We start from the raw sequence: 21,249 nt of genomic DNA, 5'->3' as shown, positions 1-21,249 counted from the left end.
GTCTGAAGTGTGCTAGAGTGCATTTGGATGATCCAGAAGAGGATTGGGAGAATGTCATATGGTCAGATGAAACCAAAATAGAACTTTTTGGTAAAAACTCAACTCGTCGTGTTTGGAGGACAAAGAATGCTGAGTTGCATCCAAAGAACACCATACCTACTGTGAAGCATGGGGGTGGAAACATCATGCTTTGGGGCTGTTTTTCTGCAAAGGAACCAGGACGACTGATCCGTGTAAAGGAAAGAATGAATGGGGCCATGTATCGTGAATTTTTAAGTGAAAACCTCCTTCCATCAGCAAGGGCATTGAAGATGAAACGTGGCTGGGTCTTTCAGCATGACAATGATCCCAAACACACCGCCCGGGCAACGAAGGAGTGGCTTCGTAAGAAGCATTTCAAGGTCCTGGAGTGGCCTAGCCAGTCTCCAGATCTCAACCCCATAGAAAATCTTTGGAGGAAGTTGAAAGTCTGTGTTGCCCAGCGACAGCCCCAAAACATCACTGCTCTAGAGGAGATCTGCATGGAGGAATGGGCCAAAATTGGGCCAGCAACTGTGTGTGAAAACCTTGTGAAGACTTACAGAAAACGTTTGACCTGTGTCATTGCCAACAAAGGGTATATAACAAAGTATTGAGAAACTTTTGTTATTGACTAAATACTTATTTTCCACCATAATTTGCAAATAAATTCATTAAAAATCCTACAATGTGATTTTCTGGATTTTTTTTCTCATTTTGTCTGTCATAGTTGACGTGTACCTATGATGAAAATTACAGGCCTCTCTCATCTTTTTAAGTGGGAGAACTTGCACAATTGGTGGCTGACTAAATACTTTTTTTCCCCACTGTAGTTGGTGGTCGGATACTTTAAGTATGTAGGTCCTACTTTGTGATAGCATGCAGCAACTTATTTTATACTGTAGGCTTATAGTCAGAGTTGAGGTTAGTTACATTTCAATTCCAGTCAATTCTAGCCTCGTACAAAGCTTCCTGATCTCATGAGCTAACGTTCTGTTTCACTGGAGAATGGAAGCTCGCGAGATCAGGATGGTTCTAACAAGGCTAAGTCTATTCAGGATGTGCATTGAAATTCCAATTCTCTTCAATGCTTTTCAATTGGAAACATTTAGAATTGGAATTTGGTTTACTTTCTGAGTTGACAGGAATTAAAATGGAATTGACCCCAACCCTGCTTATGGTGTTCATTGTAGTGGTAATGTAATGTTCAGAAAGTGCAACAATGTTACAGTGCAAAGCCATACTGCATGCATAGAGCCCTATGACCCATACTGTAGTATGGCACCACTAGTTATAGACACAGAGATATTTAGGGGTTTTTACACACTTGGTCCCTTTCAGAATTTTTTTGTGATCAGTGCAGTTCGCTTAATTTTTTGTGCGGTGTGAACATTTCAAAGGAACTCAGACCACTCAAAACAGCCACATAAGCGAACCGAACTGAGACCATCTCGCGAGGTGGTCTGAGTTCGAATCGCTTCAATTCCAACGGTCCGGTTCCCTTTTATTAGGGCAATGTGAACACAAAGCTACCCAGGTTCGCTTGTCATTATTCCCGTACCACACACTAGACTATTAGAAAACCGTTCCCCCTGCCATAAACCCTCACATTGGTGCCACAAAAGAGAGAAGATGATGATGTGCAGGCTCGCAGAAAAAAACGTGGGCTGTTTTGGGATATTGGCTACTGTTTTTGGAAATTGAAATTAGCAATTGTCAAGGATGCACAGAAATTCCGAAATATGTGTGGAGTTTTTAGTTCAGATTATTTGATTGCAATATGTGATCTATAAGCTAAGAGAGCTTCATAAGCTATTTATTTGATTGTGGGGTTTAAAAAATGTTTGAAGACAACAACATATTTGGTGAGAATCACAATATAGAGAACAAAATCTATTCTAGCTCTTAAAGGGGCAGTAGCCTCCATTGGGTTTACAATTTTCAATTGCGCAGCCATGGGTGGGCCTGGGAGGGCATAGGCCCACCCACTTTGGAGCCAGGCCCACCCACTGTGGAGCCAGGCCCAGTTATTCAGAATACGTTTTTCACCACAAAAGGGCTTTATTACAGACAGTAATACTCCTCGGTTTCATCAGCTGTCTGGGTGGCTGGTCTCAGACGATCCCACAGGTGCAGAAACCGGATGTGGAGGTCCTGGGCTGGCGTGGTTACACGTGGTCTGTGGTTGTGAGGCTGGTTGGACGTACTGCCAAATTCTCTAAAATGACGCTGGAGATGGTTTATGGTAGAGAAATGAACATTACATTCTCTGGCAACAGCTCTGGTGGACATTCCTGCAGTCAACATGCCAGTTGCACGTGGCATTGTGTTGTGTGACAAAACTGCACATTTTAGAGTGGCCTTTTATTGTCCCCAGCACAAGGTGCACCGGTGTAATGATAATGTTGTTTAATCAGCTTCTTGATATGCCACACCTGTCAGGTAGATGGATTATCTTGGCAAAGGAGAAACACTCACTAACAGGGATGTAAACAAATTTGCACACAACATTTTAGAGATATTTCTGGGATTTTTTATTTCAGCTCATGAAACATGGGATAAACACTTTACATGTTTTGTTTATATTTTTGTTCAGTATACTACATTTAGCTAACGTTAGATAGTTAATCCAGAGATTCTTACCTTTGCCTCGATTCGGCAGTCTCGTCCAGATCATCATGGCATTTGTGGTTCTTTATGATAGCCACATTAGCAGCTAATACAGTCAAATACAGTGCATTCAGAAAGTATTCAAAAAAATAATAATAAAAAAAAACATGTATGCACTCACTAACTGTAAGTCGCTCTGGATAAGAGCGTCTGCTAAATGACTAAAATGTAAATGTAAACTTCCCTTTTTGCACATTTTGTTACGTTACAGCCTTATTCTAAAATTTATTAAATTACTTTTTTCGTCATCAATCTACACACAATACCCCATAATGACAAAGCAAAACAGGTTTTTAAACATTTTAGCAAATTGATAAAAAAATTAAATAAAAAAATACCTTATTTACATAAGGATTCAGAACCTTTGCTATGAGACTCGAAATTGAGCTCAGGTGCATCCTGTTTCCATTGATCATCCTTGATGTTTCTACAACTTGATTGGAGTCCACCTGTGGTACATTTAATTGATTGGACATGATTTGGAAAGGCACACACCTGTCTATATAAGATCCCACAGTTGACAGTGCATGTCAGAGCAAAAACCAAGCCATGAGGTCGAAATAATTGTCCGTAGAGCTCCGAGACAGGATTGTGTCGAGGCGCAGATCTTGGGAAGGGTACCAAAGAATTTCTGCAGCATTGAAGGTCCCCAAGACCACAGTGCCTCCATCTTAAATGGAAGAAATTTGGAACCACCAACACTCTTCCTAGAGCTGGCCGCCCGGCCAAACTGAGCAATCGGGGGAGAAGGGCCTTGGTCAGGGTGGTGACCAAGAACCCGGTGGTCACTCTGACAGAGCTCCAGAGTTCCTCTGTGGAGATGGGAGAACCTTCCAGAAGGACAACCATCTCTGCAGAACTCCACCAAACAGGCCTTTATGGTAGAATGGCCAGACGGAAGCCTCTCCTCAGTAAAATACACATGCCTGCTTGGAGTTTGCCAAAAGGCACCTAAAGGACTCTCAGAACATGAGAAACAAGATTCTCTGGTCTGATGAAACCAAGATTGAACTCTTTGGCGTGAATGCCAAGCGTCACGTCTGGAGAAAACCTGGCACCATCCCTATGGTGAAGCATTGTGGTGGCAGCATCATGCTGTGGGGATGTTTTTCAGTGGCAGGGACTGGGAGACTAGTCAGGATCGAGGGAAAGATGGACGGAGCAAAGTACAGAGAGATCCTTGATGAAAACCTGCTCCAGAGCCCTCAGGACCTCAGACTGGGGCGAAGGTTCACCTTCCAACAGGACAACAACCCTAAGCACACAGCCAAGACAACGCAGGAGTGGTTTCGGGACAAGTCTCTGAATGTCCTTGAGTGGCCCAGCCAGAGCCCAGACTTGAACCCCATTGAACATCTCTGGAGAGACCTGAAAATAGCTGTGCAGCGACGCTTCCCATCCAACCTGACAGAGCTTGAGAGGATATGTAGAGAAGAATGGGAAACACTCCCCAAATACAAGTGTGCCGAGCTTGTAGTTTCATACCCAAGAAGACTCGAGGCTGTAATCGCTGCCAAAGGTGCTTCAACAAAGTACTGAGTAAAGGGTCTGAATACCTATGTAAATGTGATATTTCAGGATTTATTATTTATACATTTGCCAAAATTTCTGAAAACCTGTTTTTGTGTTGTCATTATGGGGTATTGTGTGTAGATTGATGAGGGAAAATAACAATTTAATCAATTTTAGAAGAAGGGTGTAATGTAACAAAATGTGGAAAAAGTCAAGGGGTCTGAATACTTTCCGAATGATACAAGTAATCTTGTCCTAGAGAGATTTACTCCGGTATCAAAATGTCACTCCAGGGTAAGCCTACACGAAACACAGCCCTTATTTGAAGTATTTCTAAAATCCCCTATGGGAAAAATGAATTGTGGAAAAACGATTGGAACCATTTCCATGTTTGACTGCTAGGTTTTATGGGTATTATGACTCACACTGTGGTACTCTATTACATCATTACTTAATCTGCAGTTATTTTTCTGCTATTTATTCTGTAACCAATAATACTTACATGTTAATAGTATCTTCTGATTACAATTATTATGTCTCATCTTTTAACTAAATGCAATCTATTAACTTCGAAAATGTAAGTAGTTATATCTAGCTGTAATGTAATGGCTTGTCCTGCACTTTATATAAAAACCCAGAGTGCATTGAGTGAATGTTGGAAAAAGATCTTGGTTCCTTTTTCTAAACATAGCAATGTGAATGTAAAGAGGACTCGCACCAAGAGTTCAGTCCTCATTCAAAGGAAAAGGTAGTGTGAATTCAAATAAATACAATTTGAATGAGATATCCGACCGTGACATCCATTGGTCAGGCTGGCAGATCGGCCAATTGGTTTGGTTTGATCTACATCGCGCTAGGCGTTCACAGTAAAACTGAATGAAGCTGCTTTTGTACTAGTCTATTTACCTAGCATCAGCCTCACCTGGGGTTATCGTCCAACATGCTGTCTCTCTACTTATAACAACAGAGGATGGCATCCGGTTGAATCTACACTGAACAAAAATATAAACACAACATGTAAAGTGTTGGTCCCATATTTCATGAGCTGAAATAAAATATCCCAAATATTTGTTTACTTCCCTGTTAGTGAGATTTTCTCCTTTGCCAAGATAATCCATCCACCTGACAGGTGTGGCATATCAAGAAGCTGATTAAAAATCATGATCATTTCACAGGTGCACCTTGTGCTGGGGACAATAAAAGGCCACTCTAAAATGTGCAGTTTTGTCACACAACACAATGCCACAGATGTCTCAAGTTTTGAGGGAGCGTGCAATTGCCATGCTGACTGCAGGAATGACCACCAGAGCTGTTGCCAGAGAATTGAATGTTCATTTCTCTACCATAAGCCGCCTCCAACGCCATTTTAGAGAATTTGGCAGTGCGTCCAACCGGCCTCACAACCGCAGACCACATGTAACCACGCCAGCTCAGAATCCACATCCGGCTTCTTCACCTGCGGCATCGTCTGAGACCAGCCACCCAGACAGCTGATGAAATTGTGGGTTTGCACAACTGAAGAATTTCTGCACAATTGGTCGGAAACCGTCTCAGGGAAGCTCATCTGCATGCTCATCATCCTCACCAGGGTCTTGACCTGAATACAGTTTTGGCATCGTAACCAACTTCAGTGGGTAAATGCTCACCTTCGCTGGCCTCTGGCACGCTGAAGAAGTATACTCTTCACAGATGAATCCTGATTTCAACTGTACCGGGCAGATGGCATTGTGAGGGTGAGCGGTTTGCTAATGTCAACGTTGTGAACAGTGCCCCATGGTGACAGTGGGGTTATGGTATGGACAGGTATAAGCTACGGACAATGAACACAATTGCATTTTATCGTTGGCAATTTGAATGCACAGAGATACCATGACGAGATCCTGAGGCCCATTGTCGTGCCATACATCCGCCGCCATCACCTCATGTTTCAGCATGATAATGTACGGCCCCATGTTGCAAGGATCTGTACACAATTCCTGGAAGTTGAAAATGTCCCAGTTCTTCCATGGCCTGCATACTCACCAGACATGTCACCAATTGAGCATGTTTGGGATGATCTGGGTCATCGTGTACGACAGCATGTTCCAGTTCCTGCCAATATCTAGCAACTTCGCACAGCCATTGAAGAGGAGTGGGACAGCATTCCACAGGCCACAATAAACAGCCTGATCAACTCTATGAGAAGGAGATGTGTCACACTGCATGAGGCAAATGGTGGTCACACCAGATACTGACTGATTTTCTGATCCACACCCCTACTTTTTTTTAAAGGTATCTGTGACCAACAGATGCATATCTGTATTCCAGTCATGTGAAGTCCATAGATTAGGGCCTAATTCATTTATTCCAATTTCCTTATGAACTGTAACTCAGTAAAATCTTTTAAATTGTTGCATGTTGCGTTCATATTTTTGTTCAGTTTAGATATGGTCCAACAGCTCTCTGTCCTGTGTAAATTCCCGGCTTGATTTAAGCATTACAAGGTCAAGTGTTCTTTGCCGGAGAGGTCATTCACAAACCCGACGGAAGATTATGTTGCATGTAGGGAAGACATGTAAAAGACCTCAGAGTTCATTGAGTAAAGACGGATTTCTTATGCCTAAAAAATTGGGAATGGAATTAACCGATTTATCAATTTCATCACATTACGGAGGATACAACTCCAACAGATAAGTGCCGTTAGCCAGATGAGGGCCAGTAGGACATGTACAGAGAGGCTCTAGGAAATGAGCCCTATGTATCTACATCAGTTATTAGCCTGCTTGCCCACCCAATTTAAGTAGCCAGAGCAGTAATCAATCAAACATACATTTGATTTGCCATTGGAGTCTCCACACCCGTACATGTCAGATTGGCCTGAGCTCGGGTTTGACATTGGCTTTGACATTCATTGCGTGTGTGTTTTCTGAATGACACATCTTTCCTCATATTCTCATTACACTTACTCAATAGCACATAATATTGATAATTTATCATTTTAGCCTGTAGTAGACATATTCTCGCTCAGTCTTTTATTTCTCTGATGAATGTTGTTTTTATGCTCTATTGTAATCTCACAGCCACTGAAATACAGTAAAATGTGCTTGATATTGTTTGGGTAGTGTAGTAGGATCTATGGTAGTAGGATTAGTTCAATAACCTTCGGCCAGGATGTTACACCTAACTTAGTGGTCAGTACCAGGTTCCAAATAACACTTTTTTCCCCAAAACCTTTTTCTTTTTTCCTACCGTAACAAAAAATATTTAAAAAACAACATCTTACAAGGCGATGTTTAATGTATTGCATATTGATTTCGAATCTCTTTGCTAATAAGAGTCTATCAAAAATGTTTACATGAAAGGCTGTTGACATTTTTTATCTTTTATGAAACTAAAAGGACATGAAAACCTACACAAAATGTTATCAATAGAATTATGGATTTGAATGACGGGGGATTCCCATAACAAATAACGCCTCTCTACAGTATAGGCCTGTTTTCCGGACACAGATCAAGCCTAGTTCTGGACTAAAAAGCATACTGAATGGAAAATCTCCATTGAAAGTGATTTTTCGTAAGCTTAATCTGTGTCCGGGAAACCAGCCCTATGTATTAGAACTATAACATGGGCACTCTCAAGAGTGGGTATTTAAACCCTGATCTGATTGGATAACACAAACACTTATAGAATTATCAACCAAGGTCAGAATTCATGACCTTGTGAACAACTGAAAAAATAGAAAATAAATCAACAATGTAATCTTCCCACATTCTATTAAAAGGTAGAATTTCCAACAAATGATTATGGCTACATTTCCAAAAGGACATTGTTATTGTCCCAGCATATAATAATTGTAGGAGTAGAGTCAAGCAGGCCACTTGCAATTCCTCTACCACTCTGACTAGTTAATTGCATTTGACTTTGGCAACATACAGATTCATGTCTGTATTTCAGGTACTGTAGCAGCATGGAAATCAGAGTTCAAGATTCATCAAACTGTTTACTGATTGAGTCCCTAAAGGAGTGAGTTCTATGCTTCAAAATATGCAGCAGTTGGATGATATGAGAAACATAAAACAGTCTCGCAATTTGTAAGATTAAAAGGCAAAAATGTAGAGGCACACTTGAACCAATTTACCCCTCGTACGCAATGCAGCAATTGGTGATGACTTTTCCATTCACGCTGTTGTCATTCATATGTTTGACCAATCATTTGAACCGGTATAATTAGCAACCGTAACAGCAACAGACAGAGAGACCAACGAGCACAGAGCAGGCGCGCACACAGTGAAAATTGACTTTGCTGTGTCAGTCTTCATTTGCCATGCCTCACTCGATGTTGTGCTCGAGTCTCATATGTCACTCACAAGGCATCTCCCTCTCATGCTTTGACCCATATCTGTGACAGGTGCCGCTCACATTCCCTCTCATGCTTTGCTAGGCTTTCCTTTTCCTTTCTGGGATGTTTGCGGAACGTGAAGTAAACTCAGTCTGTGTGTGATGTGCCTAGTCTACCTATTCCTAAGCTTCAGGGGGAAAGAAATACAATAACAAAGTATTAGTTTATATTCAAGGGGATGAAGCAAGCCTGTTACCTTTCATGGGAAGAATGTGGCAGACGTTACGAGGACATATTTTAAAAACGATCTCGCATCAAGGAGAAATGTATTGGGTCCATGATCTGCGTATGTCCTGCCTATGATGTTGAGCCTAACATCAAACCTTTTGAATGTGCATTGTGGACAGATTACTTTTAGTGCTTGGAATATAGTGTTGGCCACAATTTCTTTATTCAAAGCAACCTCTGGTCAAGGCAACACTGTGTCAAAGGTTTGGGCATGATAAGCCGGTCTGTTAAACGGATGTTTACCATCAAATGAGATCAGGGTCATGATCCTGCAAAGCAAGAGGCCAGGCAAACACAGACACTGTTTTCTTTTGTTCAGCCATTGTTTGTTCAAACAAATAGTCCACTCTGCATGTGAATTTCAATTGAACAGCAAGGGTTTGTGCGAAAATGTTAGTTTTCCAGCAATGCACTCTTTCACTCAAGGTTACCTTGAAAAAAAATAAAAATACAGATTCCTTTTCCATCATTTTGTGGTACAGATTTTTAGAAAGAAGATAAATCAAAAAATTATAAACCATAAACATCCCCCAAGCTGTTATGTTACTTGTTTGTTTGAGTATTATCGATCAATGTTTTGTCACCATAACAGCCACCCAGCTTGAAACATGAACTTAGCAATTTCTTTGTAATGTTGTTAACAAAGCTGTTCACAGAGTGGAAACATTAGTCATACACTCAGGCTTGCTGAGCTATTGTGCTACAGTGCTTATAAGTTATTCCAGCCATGACTTCAATTTGCCAGAGTCACTTGACATGTCAATTGCACCATGCTGTATGCTGGAGTCAAGATTATCTAGTGTCCCCTCATTGCACATAGCGTTCAACTGGAATGCAATACATACCCACACATTTCCCATTCCATATTAACAACGACTAACATGTTTATTTTCATATCGCATTCTCCATTTTGTCGCTTACCAGTGTGGCTGACACGCTGGAGGAAATATTAGTTCCTTTGTGTCTTGACAAACTGATAGAATGTCAAATAATGTGCGCTTCAACAGTTACGGGACAAATATTCACTGCTAGTCTACCAAGGAGGTTGCATGCATCACGCTTACTGAAACACAAAATGTATAGAATCTGGCAGGATGATTACTGTATAGACGCTCTCATCCAATTCAATTGCGTAACACGAGATAACAAGATAATAGATGGAACTGTCTCCCCCCAAGGTCTTTGGCTACATGGCTTTCATTGACACTGCAAAGGTGCAGCTGTCATCAAATGTGTTATTTTGGCTGTCGGACAATAGAGAGCACACAAAAGATATGGAAAACAGAGCGCACAGTGGAAGGAAACAGTGGAGGGGGCCACAGGATGTTGGGTCTGAAGAAAAAAGCTGGGTTAGTGGGCCAATGACGTTCAGATCGTTTGCTGCTTTTTCATCAGTAGGCTAATGTTTCATTAAAATGTATAACATGGTATGTTTTTATAGTGCAAAGGATTGAAAAAAAATTTGAGTAAATGTTTGGACATTTTCAAAGGGAAACTTGAGGATATTGTCAATGCATTGTGTGTAGTTTTGGCAAAGGCTTACTGGAGGCTACTGTAACTTAGCAGTTACAGTAGCTGTGTTTTGGGCTATAGAACTAGGTCTTAATAAAATAGAAAACACATTGGAGAGCAGTTTAGTTTCAGGCCGCCACTAGACTCAATCCGCATATGCAATGAGGTTAATTAGAAAACCTACTTTACTGATGCATTTCAAAGGACAAATACAACATTTACCGAAACCCCATCCATGCCAGCGGGGAACCATTGTGCATAAAAAAGAACATCTCGTCCTGTTTTGAAACTAATGTGGGGAAAGGATTCTTTAGTTGGCATAAACCTGATGGTCTAAAGAAAAGGAATGGAAAGGGAAATAAATGGGACAAAACACAGCAAACGTATTATTAAGGTGGCTTTGGTCATGCATGATAAAGAGCACAGAGTAGGGATTAAGCACAATACCGAAAAAATATAAATAATTGGAAGTGGCCATTTAAAGTCCCTCACGCTTGTCTCAAAGTAGCGCAGTGGCGCTGTCCCAATCAAAACCGTGCTGAAATGATGATCTAGGTGACCACACGACTATTGCTTTAAATTAGTATAATGGTTGGATATGACTTTGGGAGTTTCAGTATAAGCAAGAATTTGATACATGCCTTCAATTGCATTAGCCTACTTTATTCCAATATTTTCATAATTCAATTGATCATAACTAAGATGAGTTTTCCTCTCTCTGCGCTTTTTATAGGCTCACTGGCGGTTTCCTCTTCTAATCACTCCACTGCCACCGGCCTCTGCCGCGTTGTTCTCAACACCAGATTAAATCAATATAGCCTGTTTTCTAGAAATCTGGAATTTTTTTCAGGTTCAGGCTAATTTCATTTATTTTATGTCGAACCAGGCCTGGGCTGGTGCTTCAGCTTACCGGCTTGGGTCGGACCTAAACTCTAAACTGCATGTGCTTTGAATTTATGGCAATTTTGTGTGAAGTAAATGCGCTAGACTAAAGGCTTCCATGTGTCAACCTGTGTGGATAATGTGCTATTTAATTTTTTTCCAATCTGCTGCTGCGCATGTTGTGTATTTTGTGGAATTGCATTAGTGCGACATTGGTGGAATTTTGTAACATTTCCTTGTCATTAAATTATTTCGGGACTGTCCCTGGGATCCCGGTTACCGGTGTTAATCCCTTGCACAGAGCACCAGCAGCACAGGTACAGCTAGCTAACATCTGGATCATGGTTGCCATATCTGCTCACAAATTTGTATCTCCATTTGGAACGAGATCACTCAGTCCCATGAGACCCGTTGGCTCCAACCACAGCCACTCAAGCTCCAGAAAATGGCCTTTAAACCCTGCATTATGCTGAGAAGAATCTGTGATATTTTTTCCCAACATCAATACCAGTCCTGTCTGATGACATATTTCACTTCAGGTGAGTGATGCTCCCAGAGGTCAGCGGTCAGCTAAACTGATTAGGTATTCTGGAGTTAAATGTGGGAGGTAAATAATTAAAGGTACATCGTTTGGCTTTGGGTGCAGTTCAATGGAAACTTGTCCCCTCAATAATTCAGCTTGTTAGCCCTTTTTATCAAGAGTTCCATCAAATATGTATCTTACCCTGGGACCTCTCCCTCTCTCTCTACCTACCCTAGCTCGTTTCTGATCATCATTATGGCCAGTTACAATAACTGACAGCTATTATTCTAATCCAGCAAGACTGACAAGCACTGACAAGCCAATCATGTTGGCTAATAGCACGTAACACCTTGAATAAAACGGCTACTTGACATGGATCAAACAAGGACGTTTAGGCATGCCACTCATTCCCCTACCCACGTCACATTGAACACGTCCATGGGAGAGATTGATTTGATGGCCAACATTGATTATGTGCCCAGACATAAAGGCAAATTAAGAGTGATATAGCGAAGAATAAATCGACTTGTCAAATGTTCCAAGAGTGAGCGAGTAAGCACTTGGCCCTGGACTTGGACTATAAGGTATTGCGGTATTCCTGCCACTACCGACGGTTGAGTCACACCGTGTGTGACTGTCTGTCCCTGGACAACCATTTCACTTACAGCACATGCTCACTGGACCGACAGTTCTGTCTGTGCCCACCAGGGCTCTGGCCTAATGGGTCCTAAATGGGAACTCTTGTGGTGATGCTGTGGGAGTTGACAGATTTTGGCACTTTGTGTACTCTGTAGTGGAACACAAGTATATCATGTATTCAGTCAAGCATCTGTCCTCCTGCATTGTGTCACTATAGGCTGAAGATGTTTTCTCAAGCATGTGCAGATGGCCTGAGTCTTCGTGGAAATACCTAGACACGATCGGTGAATATTATACAACGGGTGGGTCTAATCCTGGACGCTGATTAGTTAAAACCGCATTCCAGCCGGTGTCTATTCCAGAAGTTACCACCAGCTAAAGTTATGACGTTGAAATGCCTATTTACTCTGTTACATCTCACTGCTCAATCCACTGTCTCATCAGCACATCCAGACAATTTATAAACTTGATCACTGTAAAAAGCATCTAGACATTATCTCCCATTCTGTACAACAGTGTCCACTTTTGTGGACAGGTGTCTTTTATACAGGTAACTGTAATATTCATATGTGTCAGCATACTGAATTGTAATTGGATGCATTCTACTGTCATATCATACTGTGCTATGATTGGTTAAGACCACCCAGGTGGTGAGGTCATTCTAAAGATGATCATGGCCAGAGACACATGAACATGCCAGTTATAGCTAGTTAATAAAGAGCTACGTTTATAAATATCCTGTCGTCCTGCATTTTATTATTTTGTACAAAGCATACAAAACAAGACATGGTGTCAGAGTAAAAGGACTAAAAGATGGATTTTGCTGGAGTTCCTTCACCTCGAATGGATTGGGGGTCTACAAATCTACCCGATGCATGGCGTAAGTTCAAACAGCACGTGGAGCTGATGTTCACGGGTCCTCTGAAGGAAAGAGGAGAAGAGGAAAAGTGCAGCTACCTGCTCCTCTGGATCGGTGAAAAGGGGAGAGACATTTACAACACATGGACACTTACCGAGGCTGAATCAAAGGTACTGAAAACATACTACGATCGTTTTGAAGCATATGTTGTGCCAAAGACCAATACAATTTTCACTAGGTACAAATTCCATGAGAAAGTACAAGGCGCTAGCGAATCGTTTGAACAGTTTGTCACTGAGCTGCGTCTGCTTGTGAAAGACTGTGATTATGCAAACAAGGATGAGATGGTCAGGGACCGTATTGTATTTGGAATACACTCCACGAGTGAGAGAGAAACTTTTGAATGTTGGATCAGAGCTAACGCTGGACAAAGCTATCGACATAGCCAGATCTCACGAACTAGCACAGGTTCAGATGAAAACAATTTCAGGCGGCAGCACGAGTGCATCACGTGAACAAGCAGTGCACGCAGTCAGGCAGACATCAAAGCACACCTCCAGTGCCCAGAGAGCATGTTTCAGAACGGAGACAGACAGAACTCCAAACAGAGCGACACAGACTCCAAACGCCCCAAAACATGTGGATATTGTGGATACAAAGTGCATGGCGAACAGGGGAATTGCCCAGCTAAAGGCATACAGTGTACTAAATGTGGAAAATGGAATCACTTTGCAAAAGTGTGCAGAGTTTACCATGGAAAAACAGTACATACAGTGAGTGAAGATGAAATGTCAATCAAAGAGTTGAATGCTGATGAACTGTTTATTGATTCAGTGACACAGAAAAGTCAGATATCAGAGACAGAGCAAGCCTTTGCTGACATTGAGATAGGAAGACAAGGCACAGAGCTAAAATTCAAACTAGACACTGGTGCACAAGTAAACATTATTCCTCTGAGTAAGTACAGAAGCTTGACATCTGAGTGTGAGCTACAGCCCACCACGCGCAGACTGACTGGTTATGGTGGTGAACAGCTCCCAGTAAAAGGCACATGCACTTTCAAATGCAAATACAAGGAAAGGGACATGATGTTGGACTTTTACGTTGTTGACACTCGAGCACCTGCAGTGCTAGGTCTTAAAGCATGTTTAGACATGGACCTTATCAAGCTAGTTTTATCAGTGACAGCACCAGTAGAGATAGAGAATGTCATGGAGGAGTTTGCTGATGTTTTTACAGGAGTAGGACTATTCCCAGGAGAATGTACCATTCACCTTGACCCAGACGCAACCCCTGTGGTCTACCCACCGAGAAAGATTCCACTTGCTCTCCGCGCCCGTCTGAAGAAAGAGTTGGAGAGCATGGAGCAATCTGACATCGTCACCAAGGTTACAGAACCGACGGATTGGGTCAATGTGTTAGTGGTGGTGGAGAAACCACGCACAGGCAAGCTCAGAGTATGTCTCCACCCAAGAGACTTGAACAAGGCTATCAAACGCCCCCATTACCCCTTACCGACGCTAGATGGCATCACACACAAGCTAGCGGGCGCACGCTACTTCAGTGTCATGGACGCCAGATCAGGCTACTGGGCTATCAAGCTCACAGAAGAGTCATCTAAGCTCACAACGTTCAACACACCGTTTGGACGCTACAGGTTCCGTCGCCTGCCTTTTGGGATTATCTCAGCCCAAGACGAGTTTCAGCGAAAGATCGACGAGGTGTACGAAGGCCTCGACGGAGTCGTGACAATTGTGGACGACATACTTGTCTATGATCGAACCAAAGAGGAACACGACAGAAACCTCAGCGCGATGCTGCAAAGGTCCCGCGAGAGAGGAGTCCGGCTCAACCCCAAGAAGAGCACAGTCGGCGCTACAGAGGTCAGCTACTTCGGACATCTTCTCACAGCGAATGGAATCAAGCCAGATCCGCAGAAGATCTCAGCCATAAAGGAAATGGAGCCACCAAAGAACCGCGCAGAGCTGGAAACAGTGCTTGGCATGGTCAACTACTTAGCCAAGTTCGCACCCAGCCTCTCCAATGCTAATGCACCCCTGCGTCAGCTGCTAAAGCAGTCCAGTGAGTTCCTCTGGGACAAGCAACACAACATCGCTTTCCAGAAAGTGAAAGACTTGATCACGAGAGAACCAGGACCAATCCTTGCCTACTACGACCCCAACAAAGAGCTCAGACTCCAGGTGGACGCGTCGAAGTATGGACTAGGGGCAGTGCTACTGCAAGAAGGAAAACCCATCGGCTACGCTTCCAAATCTCTCACAGACTGTGAAATCAACTACGCTTAAAATCGAAAAGGAGCTGCACGCCATTCTGTTCGGATGTAAGCGTTTCCATCAGTATGTCTGTGGACGACAAGTCATTGTGGAATCAGACCACAAGCCCCTCGAGTCAATCATGAGGAAACCGTTAGCCGCAGCCCCGCCAAGGCTACAGAGAATGATCCTTCAACTACAAAAATACGACTTCACAATCACTCACCATCCAGGCAAAGACATCCCTGTCGCAGACACACTCTCGAGGAAGTTTCTTACCTACAAGGACAGCAGCCTCAGTGAAGGCATGGACATGCAGGTGCACACTGTGTACAGCAACTTACCAGTTAGTGACACAAAACTGAAGGAGATCCGAGCAGAAACAGAAAAATACACAACTCACACAGCTGAGGAAAGTCATACAGTCAGGATGGCCTGAGGAGAGGAGAAAATGCCCTCAGAGCGTCTCAGAGTTCTGGAACCATCGTGACGAACTATCACAGATCAATGGAATCATTTTCAAAGGAGAGAAAATCATCATTCCTACCAGTCTCAGAGAAGAGATTTTGACAAAGATCCATGCTGGACACATGGGCATGGAAAAGTGCAAACAGAGAGCACGGGACATTTTGTTTTGGCCCGGAATGTGCAAACAAATAGAGGACATGGTTGGTAAATGCCCCACCCTCAAACACCAAAGAGCCAATGTTACCTCACCGTATCCCAGACCGACCCTGGCAGGTCGTGGCAACCGATCTGTTCACGTGGAACAACGAGGACTACATTATAATAGTGGACTACTACAGCAGGTACTTCGAACTCGACAAGCTTCACAGCACCACATCTGCAGCTGTGATACACAAGCTGAAAGCAGCCTTTGCCAGGCATGGCATTGTAGAGACTTTAATATCTGACAATGGGCCCTGTTACAAATCAAATGAGTTTAAATCCTTCACAAAAGCATGGGAGTTCACACACGTCACCACAAGCCCACATTACCCTCAAAGTAATGGCCTTGCTGAAAAATCTGTGCAGATCGCTAAATCACTCATGGACAAAGCAAAAGCAGACAAGAGAGACCCCTACCTCAGTCTCCTTGAATACTGCAACACTCCAGTTGACAACTTCAAATCACCAGCCCAGCTGTTGATGAGCCGCAGACTTTGCTCAATCCTTCCCAGCACCAACCAGCAGCTGCAACCTGAGGTCGTCAGCTACAAGGAAATGCTTGCAAAACGTGCACAGAGACAACAACAGCAAAAGCGATACTACGACAGGTCAGCCCGACCACTGCCACCACTGAACGACGGAGAGCCAGTTAGAATCCAGGAGCATGGCTACTGGAAGCCAGCAGTCGTCATCCAACCAGCTGACACTGAACGTTCATATCACGTTCGCACCACAGAAGAAGCGGTGTACCGCCGCAATCGTCGTCACCTACTGAACACAAAATAACAACACACTGACGAGATGAACTGTTCCCCTGAAAGAGAACGGGATGGACTAAACACAGACACAACACAACATACAGTGATGGAAAAAAGTATTTGATACCCTGCTGATTTTGTACGTTTGCCCACTGACAAAGAAATTATCCATCTATAATTTTAATGGTAGGTTTATTTGAAGAGAGAGAGACAGAATAACAACAAAACAATCCAGAAAAACATATGTCAAAAATGTTATAAATTGATTTGCATTTTAATGAGGGAAATAAGTATTTGACCCCCTCTCAATCAGAAAGATTTCTGGCTCCCAGGTGTCTTTTATACAGGTGACGAGCTGAGATTAGGAGCACACTCTTAAAGGGAGTGCTCCTAATCTCAGCTTGTTACCTGTATAAAATGCACCTGTCCACAGAAGCAATCAATCAATCAGATTCCAAACTCTCCACCATGGCCAAGACCAAAGAGCTCTCCAAGGATGTCAGGGACAAGATTGTAGACTTACACAAGGCTGGAATGGGCTACAAGACCATCTCCAAGCAGCTTGGTGAGAAGGTGACAACAGTTGGTGTGATTATTCGCAAATGGAAGAAAGACAAAAGAACTGTCAATCTCCCTCGGCCTGGGGCTCCATGCAAGATCTCACCTCGTGGAGTTGCAATGATCATGAGAACGGTGAGGAATCAGCCCAGAACTACACGGGAGGATCTTGTCAACGATCTCAAGGCAGCTGGGACCATAGTCACCAAGAAAACAATTGGTAACACACTACGCCGTGAAGGACTGAAATCCTGCAGCGCCCGCAAGGTCCCCCTGCTCAAGAAAGCACATATACAGGCCCGTCTGAAGTTTGCAAATGAACATATGAATGATTCAGAGGAGAACTGGGTGAAAGTGTTGTGGTCAGATGAGACCAAAATGGAGCTCTTTGGTATCAACTCAACTCGCCGTGTTTGGAGGAGGAAAAATGCAGCCTATGACCCCAAGAACACCATCCCCACCATCAAACATGGAGGTGGAAACATTATGCTTTGGGGGTGTATTTCTGCTAAGGGGACAGGACAACTGCACCGCATCAAAGGGACGATGGATGGGGCCATGTACCGTCAAATCTTGGTTGAGAACCTCCTTCCCTCAGCCAGGGCATTGAAAATGGGTCGTGGATGGGTATTCCAGCATGACAATGACCCAAAACACACGGCCAAGGCAACAAAGGAGTGGCTCAAGAAGAAGCACATTAAGGTCCTGGAGTGGCCTAGCCAGTCTCCAGACCTTAATCCCATAGAAAATCTGTGGAGGGAGCTGAAGGTTCGAGTTGCCAAACGTCAGCCTCGAAACCTTAATGACTTGGAGAAGATCTGCAAAGAGGAGTGGGACAAAATCCCTCCTGAGATGTGTGCAAACCTGGTGGCCAACTACAAGAAACGTCTGACCTCTGTGATTGCCAACAAGGGTTTTGCCACCAAGTACTAAGTCATGTTTTGCAGAGGGGTCAAATACTTATTTCCCTCATTAAAATACAAATCAATTTCTAACATTTTTGACATGCGTTTTTCTCGATTTTTTTGTTGTTATTCTATCTCTCACTGTTCAAATAAACCTACCATTAAAATGGTAGACTGATCATTTCTTTGTCAGTGGGCAAACGTACAAATTCAGCAGGGGATCAAATACTTTTTTCCCTCACTGTACACCATACTTGCCTGCAACACCACAAGAACTGTTGACTGACACAGAAGCATGCTCAGCTTCATATCACACAAGGTCAGGAAGAGAGGTCAAGCCTAGAGCTGTCCTAGACCTGTGCAATGTCAAAGGGTGTAGGCGGATCGCTGCCCTAAAAGAGTTCCGGACTGTAAACTTGTTATTGAAAGTTAACTTGAAATGCTTTGGTATTGTATTTGTTTGATATGTTGAGATGTCTTTGCTACAGTGAAAAGCTGAGTTGCTGAGAAATATTTGTTCTAAAAGTAACAGTATGCTGAATCATTGTTTCAGTCTGTTATGTTGATGCAGTTGGTGCAGTTTAAATGGTTACTTACCTCGAGTTCAAACTACAGAGCATGTATTCAAAAGAAACGCTTTATTGTTCTACATATTTTTTCTTTTTTTTAAAGAAGGGGGATGTAAAATATTCATATGTGTCAGCATACTGAATTGTAATTGGATGCATTCTACTGTCATATCATACTGTGCTATGATTGGTTAAGACCACCCAGGTGGTGAGGTCATTCTAAAGATGATCATGGCCAGAGACACATGAACATGCCAGTTATAGCTAGTTAATAAAGAGCTATGTTTATAAATATCCTGTCATCCTGCATTTTATTATTTTGTGCAAAGCATACAAAACAAGACAGTAACAAGCTGAGATTAGGAGCACTTCCTTTAAGAGTGTGCTCCTAATCTCAGCACATTACCTGTATAAAAGACACCTGGGAGCCAGAAATCTTTCTGATTGAGAGGGGGTCAAATACTTATTTCCCTCATTAAAATGCAAATCAATTTATAACATTTTTTACATGCGTTTAACTTGATTTTTTGTTGTTATTCTGTCTCTCACTGTTCAAATAAATCTACCATTAAAATTATAGACTGATCATTTGTCAGTGGGCAAACGTACAAAATCAGCAGGGGATCAAATACTTTTTTCCCTCACTGTATATATATATATATATATATATATATATATATATACAGTGGGGAAAAAAAGTATTTAGTCAGCCAGCAATTGTGCAAGTTCTCTCACTTAAAAAGATGAGAGAGGCCTGTAATTTTCATCATAGGTACATGTCAACTATGACAGGCAAAATGAGAAAAACAAATCCAGAAAATCACATTGTAGGATTTTTTATGAATTTATTTGCAAATTATGGTGGAAAATAAGTATTTGGTCAATAACAAAAGTTTCTCAATACTTTGTTATATACCCTTTGTTGGCAATGACACAGGTCAAACGTTTTCTGAAGTCTTCACAAGGTTTTCACACACTGTTGCTGGCCCAATTTTGGCCCATTCCTCCATGCAGATCTCCTCTAGAGCAGTGATGTTTTGGGGCTGTCGCTGGGCAACACGGACTTTCAACTCCCTCCAAAGATTTTCTATGGGGTTGAGATCTGGAGACTGGCTAGGCCACTCCAGGACCTTGAAATGCTTCTTACGAAGCCACTCCTTCGTTGCCCGGGCGGTGTGTTTGGGATCATTGTCATGCTGAAAGACCCAGCCACGTTTCATCTTCAATGCCCTTGCTGATGGAAGGAGGTTTTCACTTAAAAATTCACGATACATGGCCCCATTCATTCTTTCCTTTACACGGATCAGTCGTCCTGGTCCCTTTGCAGAAAAACAGCCCCAAAGCATGATGTTTCCACCCCCATGCTTCACAGTAGGTATGGTGTTCTTTGGATGCAACTCAGCATTCTTTGTCCTCCAAACACGACGAGTTGAGTTTTTACCAAAAAGTTCTATTTTGGTTTCATCTGACCATATGACATTCTCCCAATCCTCTTCTGGATCATCCAAATGCACTCTAGCACACTTCAGACAGGCCTGGACATGTACTGGCTTAAGCAGGGGGACACGTCTGGCGCAGCAGGATTTGAGTCCCTGGCGGCGTAGTGTGTTACTGATGGTAGGCTTTGTTACTTTGGTCCCAGCTCTCTGCAGGTCATTCACTAGGTCCCCCCGTGTGGTTCTGGGATTTTTGCTCACCGTTCTTGTGATCATTTTGACCCCACGGGGTGAGATCTTGCGTGGAGCCTCAGATCGAGGGAGATTATCAGTGGTCTTGTATGTCTTCCATTTCCTAATAATTGCTCCCACAGTTGATTTCTTCAAACCAAGCTGCTTACCTATTGCAGATTCAGTCTTCCCAGCCTGTTGCAGGTCTACAATTTTGTTTCTGGTGTCCTTTGACAGCTCTTTGGTCTTGGCCATAGTGGAGTTTGGAGTGTGACTGTTTGAGGTTGTGGACAGGTGTCTTTTATACTGATAACAAGTTCAAACAGGTGCCATTAATACAGGTAACGAGTGGAGGACAGAGGAGCCTCTTAAAGAAGAAGTTACAGGTCTGTGAGAGCCAGAAATCTTGCTTGTTTGTAGGTGACCAAATACTTATTTTCCACCATAATTTGCAAATAAATTCATAAAAAATCCTACAATGTGATTTTCTGGATTTTGTTTTCTAAATTTGTCTGTCATAGTTGACGTGTACCTATGATGAAAATTACAGGCCTCTCTCATATTTTTAAGTGGGAGAACTTGCACAATTGGTGGCTGACTAAATACTTTTTTTCCCCACTGTATATATA

Source organism: Coregonus lavaretus (assembly GCF_964263955.1).
Source record: "Coregonus lavaretus genome assembly, chromosome: 22".
NCBI lineage: Eukaryota > Metazoa > Chordata > Actinopteri > Salmoniformes > Salmonidae > Coregonus > Coregonus lavaretus.
This window is presented reverse-complemented; position numbering follows the sequence as displayed.